General features: G+C 34.9%; 1 pseudogene; it reads left to right on the top strand.

Annotated features, from left to right (window-relative positions):
- The first annotated feature begins 5979 nt into the window (after positions 1–5979).
- Positions 5980–8544, top strand: LOC126409324 (NAD(P)H-quinone oxidoreductase subunit H, chloroplastic-like; annotated as a pseudogene).

Genomic DNA, 8544 nt, shown 5'->3' on the forward strand with positions numbered 1-8544 from the left:
CAAGTAGTTTTTTGGCTGGTTAATTGGTCACATGTTATTGATGAAATGTATTGGCTTAGTATTATCTTGGCCATGGGAAAAAATGAGATCTAATGCACTTTTAGATCTAATAATTATCTTATGTCAAAATGGAGAAATTCTGTATCTCAAATCTTTAGTATTCTCTTATTTATCATCTGTATATGCTATCTAGGAAGAATGCCATCACCCATTATAACTAAAAAACTGAAAGAAAGTTCAAAAGGGGAAGAAAAGAATAAAACTGAAGAAGAAGGAAATGTAGAAATAGAAACAGTTTCGAAAACAAATAAGATAGAACAGGAAGAAGATAGATCCGTGGAAGAAGACCTTTCCATTTCTTTGGAAGAGGAAGAAAGGTGGAATCTTTACAAGAAGATATATGAAACAGAGGAGATCTGGTGAATGGAAAGGAAGAAGATGAATTCGACCTGAAAGAGAAAGAAAAGAATGAACTTTTATGGATTGAAAAATCCCTTCTGTCTCTTCTTTTCGATTATCAACGATGGAATCGACCTCTGCGGTATATAGAAAATGATCGATTTTCAAATGCTGTAAGAAATGAAATGTCTCAATATTTTTTTAATACATGCGAAAGTGATGGAAAGCAAAGAATATCTTTCACATATCCACCTAGTTTGTCTACTTTTTTGAAATGATACAAAAAAAGATGTCTTTCGCACAGCGGAAAAACTACCTGCGGAGGCCCTCTCTAATGAATGGGTTTCGACCACTAAAAAACAAAGAGATAACTTAAGGAACGAATTCATAAATCGAATTGAAGCTATAGACAAAGGATCTCTTATCCTCGATGTGGTCGAAAAAAGAGCCAGATGTGCAATGATGAAGAGGAACAAGAATGCTTACCTAAGTTTATGATCCTCTTTTGAACGGACCTTATCGTGGAACAATAAAAAAAGGGTATTTATATTCAATTAGGAATGATTCAACTACCTCCACACGGGGTCTACCAAAATGGCTTGGATAAATAAGATTCATGGTATCCTTTTTCCAAGGATTATCGAGAGTTTGAACGAGAATTGGAACACGAAATATATAAACTTGACGTAAAATCATTATCTACAGGCATTGAGGATTCATCAGTCTCAATTGGTGAATTTACAGAAGAAGCTGAAGAAGCTGAGAAATCAAGAACTCGTTTCAAACAATTTGCTTTTGGGGGAGAAGAAAAAGTATTCGATATGGTTAGAGCTGATCCGAATGATCAAAAATGAGTAATCTTCAAATTGAAGAAATTAAGAAAAAGGTTCCTCGATGGTTATACAAACTGACTTCTGATTTGGATTTTGAAGAAGAGGAGGAGGAGGAGGAGGAAGAAGATGATCAGGAAGAATCCACAGAGGATCACGGGATTCGTTCAAGAAAAGCCAAACGTGTAGTAATTTATACTGACACTGATACCGATGAGGATACTAATATCATTAATACCAATGATAATATCATCAATACTACCACTGATAATATCATTAATACCAATGATAATATCAATATACTACTGATAATATCAGTAATACCACCGATAGTAATCAAGAAAAAAATAGTGATGATCAAGTCGAAAAAGGTGATCAAAGAGGAAAAGGAAATGGTGATCAAGCCAAAAAGAAAAAGGGTGATCAAGCCAAAAATGGTGATCAAAGAGGAAAAGGAAATGGTGATCAAGCAGAAGAACATGAAATGGCCTTGATACGTTACTCGCAACAATCAGATTTTCGTCGTGATATAATCAAAGGGTCGATGCGGGCTCAAAGACGTAAAACAGTCACTTGGGAAATGTTTCAAACAGATGTACACTCCCCCCTTTTTTTGACAGAATAGACAAAACACCTTTGTTTCTTTTGATATCTCAAGGATGATGAACCTCATTTTAGGAATTGGATGGAGGAAAAAAGCCCAAAATACAAACATCTGATTATGTGGGTGAAGGGCAAAAGAGAAAGAGAAAATGGAGAAAGAACACGAAGAGGAGTATAAAAGAAAAGAGGATAAAAGACAGGAGGAGGAACGGATAGCAATAGCAGAAACTTGGGATATATTATATTGCTCAAGCAATAAGGAGTTCCATATTAGTAACCCACTCGATTCTTCGAAAATACATCATATTACCTTCATTGATAATAGTTAAAAATATTGGTCGTATGTTATTATTTCAATTCCCTGAGTGGTATGAAGATTTGACCGAATGGAGTAGGGAAATGCATGTCAAATGCACATATAATGGTGTTCAATTATCGGAAACAGAATTTCCAAAAGATTGGTTAACAGACGGTATTCAGATAAAAATCCTATTTCCTTCTCTCTGAAACCTTGGCATAGAAAAAAGCTACGATCCATCATAAGGATCTAAGAAAAAAACAAAAAATTTCTGTTTTTTAACGATCTGGGGGATGGAAACAGAAGTCCCCTTTGGCTCTCCCCGAAAAAAACCTTTCTTTTTTGAACCCATTAATAAAACACTCGAAAAAAAAATTAGAAAAGTCAAAAAGACAGGTTTTTCTTTCTAAGAATTATAAAAGACAACATAAAAGGTTTCTAAAGATCTCAACGAAAAATAAGATGGATTATCAAAATAGTTCTATTTATAAAAGAAAGTGAAGAAACTCTTTTTCTTAGTGACGCGAGTCTATGACCCAAGTCAAAATGAAGAACCAAGTCAAAATGAGAAAGATTCCAAAAAAATCATCCATGAATCACCCATTATAATTGTATCCGGAGATTGGACAAATGATTCACTGATAGAAAGAAAAATTAATGATCTGGCTGATAAGACAACCAAAATCTGGGATCAAGTAGAAAAGATTAGAAAAGACAAGAAAAAAAACCTCTAACTCCAGATATTGAGGATATAGATATTAGTACTAACAAGGGAAATTTTAGTAATAAAAGAACCGAATCACGGAAACATATTTTTCAAATATCTAAAAAAGAAGAAGTGCCCCATTAATCTCTAAATGGAACTCTTTTATGAAATCTTTCATTGAAAGAATATACATGGGTATCCTTCTATGTATCACTAACATTTACAGGATCAATGCACAATTTTTTCTTGACTCAACAAAAAATACTTTAAATGGATACACTTACAATGACGAAATAAAGGAAAAGGATACTAATGAAACGAATCCAAATATAATTCCCTTCATTTCGACTGTAAAATCTCTTTCTACTTATACTACTAATATAAGTAGTGATAGTAATTCACCGATTTACTGCGACTTATCTTCTTTGTCTCAAGCCTATGTGTTTTACAAATTATTGCAAACCCAAGTTAGTAACAAATATAAGTCAGAATCCATATTTCATTACTACAGAACATATCCTTTTATTAAGGATAGAATAAAAGACTATTTCCATGACTATTTCCATACACGAGGAATATTTGATTCAGAATCAAAACACAAGAAACTGCGGAATTCTGGAATGAGTGAATGGAAAAACTGGTTAAAGAGCCATTATCAATACAATTTCTCCCATGACAAATGGTCTAGATTAGCACCTCTAAAATGGAGAAAGAAAGTCAATCAGCATTTTACGATTAAAATAACGACTCACCAAAATTGGGTTCATATGAAGAAAAAGACCAATTAATTCATTCCGGTAAAAAGGATTATTATAAATATAATTGGACTTATTGAAGAGTCCGAGTTGCGAAAAAAAAATTAAAAACACTACAGATATGATCTTTTATCATATAAATATCTTAATTATGAAGATGTGAAAGACTCCAATATTTATGGATCACCATTACAAGTAAACAGGCACGGAGAGATTTCTAATTACAATACACATAAATACAAATCGTTTTATGCTACAACTATAAATGATAGCCTAGAAGATAAATATACAATTGATAGGGATCCAAATCTAGATAGAAAATATTTGGAATTGAGAATCACCAATTTTTACCCTAGAAACAATATTGAAACTAGGACTAGTACGGGTATCAGAACTTTCATTAATAAAAAAAAGAAAACTACTAAGACTGGGACCAATAAGAAAGATATTCTTTATCTTTATATCAGAATTCATCAAGAAATCCAAACAAAGCAAAAAGAGTTATTTTTGATTGGATGGGAATGAATGAACAAATGTTAGATCATACTATATCGAATCTGCGCCCTTGGTTCTTACCAGAATTTGTGCCGCTTTACGATCGATATAAGACTAATCCGTGGATCATACCAATCAAATTGCTTCTATTTGATTTCATGGAAACAAAACAAGCGATCTTTATATAGATCCAAAGGTGGAATCTAATCAAAAAGAAAGATTTAATCCAAAACCAAAAGTAGAATCTAATCAAAGGGATATCTTGAATTAGAGAATGGGAACCGGGACGAGAAAGAACGACAGCACCAAGGAAATCTTATATCTGATATAAGAAACCAAAAAAAAGATGTTGGAGCAAATTCCGCGGGTTCAGATATTAAGAAACGCAGAAAGAAAAAGAAATTCAAGAGCAAGAAGGAAGCGGAACTAGACTTATTTTTGAAAAAATATTTTCTTTTTCAACTCCGATGGGGTGATTCTTTCAATCAAAGAATGACCAATAATATCAAGGTATATTGTCTACTGCTTAGACTTATGAATCCGAATGAAATTGCTATATCCTCTATTCAAAGAGGAGAAATGGGTCTAGATGTAATGCTGATTAATAAGGATTTGTCTCTTCCAGAATTGATAAAAAGGGGAATATTTATTGTTGAACCGGTTCGTTTGTCTATCAAATGGGATGGAATTTCGATTATGTATCAAACCATAGCTATTTCATTGACCCATAAGGTTCAGTACCAAACTAATCGAGGATACCAGGTAAAAAAACATATTGATAAGAATGACTTGAATGGCTCGATTGCACGACACGGAGGAGTGCGTGTGAATGGGGACAATAATAATTATGATTTGCTTGTTCCTGAACATATTTTATCTCCTAGCCATCGTAGAGAATTGAGAATTATAAGCCGTTTCAATTACCGAAATAGGAACCTTGTGAATAAGAATCCAGTATTTTGCAATAGAGCTAAGACTAATGCGCAGGGGTTTGAGAAATTTGTAAATAGGGATAAGCATTTTGATACAGATACAAATAACTCTCTAAAATGGAAAGTGTTTCTTTGGCCCACTCATCGATTAGAAGATTTAGCCTGTATGAATCGTTATTGGTTTGATACCAATAATGGGAGTCGTTTCAGTATGTCAAGGATCCATATGTATAAGCAATTTGGAATTCGCTGATGTTACAATCAATTTCCCTCTTTATCACGCGCCTGGTATATGAGAACATGCAAATAAATACATACCTTATGTTAGACTCTGATACACAAGATTCAGTCAGTTAGACTCTGATACACAAGATTCAGTCAGTTAGACTCTGATACACAAGATTCAGTCACATATCAATTGGACCTAGGAATGAATCGACAGAATCTTTTTAGGTCCCTTTCCCTTTCATTCTGTTTCGTGAGCCAGGAATATACCATCCTTTGTATCTGAATAAATTTATTGTTATTATTTATTCATATTCATTTTGATTTGTTTGATAGAAAAAAGAGTAATATATGAATCAATCCAGATTATTGTGTACACCAGAACAAAATAAATGGTATTATTATTCTTGATTGGGAAGATTTATATCCGTGGGAACAAAAAGAAAAAAAGAGAAGAATTATTTGTATGGTAAAGAATTCGCCCATATCCGTTATTCCACAAGAAGAAAAAAGGGGTTCTGTTGAATTCCAAGTATTTAATTTTACCAATAAGATAGAGAGACTTACTTCACATTTGAAACTGCACAGAAGAGACTATTTATCTCAGAGGGGTCTGCGGAAAATTCTGGGGAAACGCCACGACTGCTGGTTTATTTATCAAAGAAAAATCGAGTGCGTTATAGGGAATTAATTGGTCAATTGGGTATTCGAGAACCAAAACTGGTTAGTTTGGAAATTCGTTTGAGTTATTCGGTTCATTAGATCTTGAATTTGGATGAACCTCGTTTCATTTTCAGGAATTCATGGAATAATGAATTGGGATCGGAGAAATGGAATAATGAATTGGAATCGGAGAATAAAAACATATGACTGTACCAGACGCAAGAAAAGACCTCCTCGTGGTCAATATGGGTCCTCACCACCCGTCAATGCATGGTGTTCTTCGACTCATTGTTACTCTAGATGGCGAAGATGTTATCGACTGTGAACCCATATTGGGTTATTTACACAGAGGAATGGAAAAAATTGCGGAAAACCGAACAATTATACAATATCTACCTTATGTAACACGTTGGGATTATTTAGCTACTATGTTCACGGAGGCAATAACCGTTAATGCACCTGAGGAATTGGGAATATTCAAGTACCTAAAAGAGCCAGCTATATTAGGGTAATTATGCTGGAGTTGAGTCGTATAGCTTCGCATTTGTTATGGCTTGGACCTTTTATGGCCGATATCGGTGCGCAGACTCCTTTCTTCTATATTTTCAGAGAGAGGGAATTGTTATATGATCTATTCGAAGCTGCCACAGGTATGCGAATGATGCATAATTATTTCCGTATCGGGGGGTAGCTGCTGATTTACCTCATGGCTGGATAGATAAATGTTTAGATTTCTGCGATTATTTTTTAACGGGAGTTGTTGAATATCAAAAGCTTATTACGCGCAATCCATCTTTTTGGAACGAGTTGAAGGGGTAGGTTTTATTGGGGAGAGGAAGCCATAAATTGGGGTTTATCAGGACCAATGCTACGAGCTTCCGGAATCCAATGGGACCTTCGTAAAGTCGATCGGTATGAGTGTTATGATGAATTCGATTGGGAAGTCCAATGGCAAAAGAAGGAGACTCATTAGCTCGTTATTTAGTAAGAATTGGCGAAATGACGGAATCCATCAAAATTATTCAACAGGCTCTGGAAGGAATTCCGGGGGGACCTTATGAAAATTTAGAATTCCGACGCTTTGCTGGAACAAAAGATTCAGAATTGAACGACTTTGAATATCGATTCATTAGTAAAAAGCCTTCTCCCAGTTTTGAATTGTCAAAACAAGAACTTTATGTGAGAGTAGAAGCCCCAAAGGGAGAATTAGGTATTTTTCTGATAGGAGATAATAGTGTTTTTCCTTGGAGATGGAAAATACGTCCACCCGGTTTCATCAATTTGCAAATTCTTCCTCAGCTAGTTAAAAGAATGAAATTGGCTGATATTATGACAATACTAGGTAGTATAGATATCATTATGGGAGAAGTTGATCGTTGAAATGATAATTGAAGAAGCACAAGCTATCAATTCTTTTTTCAGATCGGAATCCTCAAAAGAGGCCTATGGGCTCATATGGTTACTTGTACCTATTGTTACTCTTGTATTGGGAATCACAATAGGGGTATTAGTAATTGTGTGGCTAGAAAGAAAAATATCTGCAGGGATACAACGACGAATTGGTCCTGAGTATGCCGGCCCCCTGGGCATTCTTCAAGCTCTAGCGGATGGGGTCAAACTACTTTTCAAAGAAGATCTTCTTCCATCTAGAGGAGATATTCGTTTATTTAGTGTCGGCCCATCCGTAGCGGTCGTATCAATTCTACTGAGTTATTCAGTAATTCCCTTTGGCCATCACCTTGTACTAACCGATCTCAGTATAGGTGTTTCTCTATGGATCGCTATTTCAAGTATTGCCCCTATCGGACTTCTTATGTCCGGATATGGATCAAATAATAAATATTCCTTTTCAGGTGGTTTACGAGCTGCTGCTCAATCTATAAGTTATGAAATACCGTTAACTCCATGTGTGTTATCAATATCTCTACGTGTGATTCGTTGGAATACGCACTCCTACCTCTTTCTTTGCTTTTTCTAGGAAAGAAGTTGGTTGATTGAATATATAGATAGAACTCTTTTTTATTCATCACTGGGATCTATGAACTAAACCAGATAGTTATATGAGTGAAACAAAACTGCTTATGAATTCGCAGTAAGAAGATCGAGTCTCATTACCTACGTACGAGAGTAAAGTGGAGCTAAACATAAGCAGCGGAAGCTGTTTACCCCAAGTATCGATTAGCCATCAGGACTTGAAGCGGGCGCAAAAGATCAACTGTATGGAATTTTTACTCTTGTATTTATTACCATACCGAGGATCCACCAAAACTGAGTGGACGGTTAGGAACACCAAGGTACACAAAAGATTAGTAATGGAGATAATGTAACGTATCCAAACGGATATTTTGACATTACATAAAAGGAGTCATAATGAGGGCTTGAAGTTGGTAGAAATGATCAAAAAGTACTTCCCCGTGATCCCGATCCAGAGTATAGCTCCTATCCACTGATTTAAAAATAACTATCAGGAACGAAGTAATCCTTTATTTATATAGTATAGTCCTTCTGAGAAAGAAGAGAAGAACAGGAAGGAAAAATGGATTGACTATTTATTGTATCTTATGGAAAGATCGAGTTAAGTTATTACTGAACAAGAAACTCAGCAAAAAGAATAAAGGATGAGATGGATTCAGAAGTG

The sequence above is a fragment of the Nymphaea colorata genome, unplaced genomic scaffold (genome assembly GCF_008831285.2).
Source record: "Nymphaea colorata isolate Beijing-Zhang1983 unplaced genomic scaffold, ASM883128v2 scaffold0090, whole genome shotgun sequence".
Lineage (NCBI taxonomy): Eukaryota > Viridiplantae > Streptophyta > Magnoliopsida > Nymphaeales > Nymphaeaceae > Nymphaea > Nymphaea colorata.